Below are 722 nucleotides of genomic sequence, written 5' to 3'. Positions count from 1 at the left end.
TTAACCATAACCACACTACTCAGTAAGCGTCTGTGTGATTAATGCGTGTTTGTGTTCGATGAAGCCAATAGTTGATCTCTCTTTTGTTCCCTTAATTACATGAGTTTTGCGTTCATGTTTCATGATTTTGCTACCGGCTCTAAATTGCAAAAAATTGTTGACATTTTTGCGACATGGATATTCGACAATGAGGGATTTACAAACTGAATAGTTCTCAGAATTGCGTTTAAAAATATATAAGCATAATCCGAGAAATTATCGAATCTGCTTTTGTGTAAAAAAAGAAAAATGACAGTAAAATGTTGCTTAATCTCATGCAACCTTCTTTTCCGCAAAAACGGATCGTTGAGGGAGAAGATTACGCCTCATGTTCACTTCTAGGCTACGATGACTGGCTGCAAGAGAGTTTTCTGACGATATTGCAGAATATGATGCCAAAAGATTAGATGGAAGAGAGCTAAGGAGAGCGCCTGCTGTGAAGAAATCCTTTAGTCTGTACCTTAATCCGTTAATCCGGCGGCTTTTCAATACTTCGATCTGAATTTGCCGTGTTTAGTTTAGTCTGCCATCAGGAGTGAAACCGAAAAAAACGGAAAATTGTCTGGGTAACCACCTGGAAATTCTGACCGGATGGCTAAATGTAAGTTTTATGTCCCTTGCTGGATGGCGTTGTCGCGCGAGAAACGGGGATGGATTTTTAGTCTTCCCACGCGAGAGGCCTG

The 722-nt window shown here is 40.3% G+C and overlaps 1 protein-coding gene across 1 annotated transcript in view; it reads right to left on the bottom strand.

Annotated features, from left to right (window-relative positions):
• Positions 1–722, bottom strand: part of LOC119592556 (GTP-binding protein Rhes-like) — a 76,531-nt gene that overhangs the window by 5,142 nt on the left and 70,667 nt on the right. The window lies entirely within an intron of this gene.

Source organism: Penaeus monodon, chromosome 30 (genome assembly GCF_015228065.2).
Source record: "Penaeus monodon isolate SGIC_2016 chromosome 30, NSTDA_Pmon_1, whole genome shotgun sequence".
NCBI classification, from domain to species: domain Eukaryota; kingdom Metazoa; phylum Arthropoda; class Malacostraca; order Decapoda; family Penaeidae; genus Penaeus; species Penaeus monodon.
The sequence above is the reverse complement of the archived record's forward strand: the minus strand, read 5'-3'. Positions and strand labels throughout refer to the sequence as shown.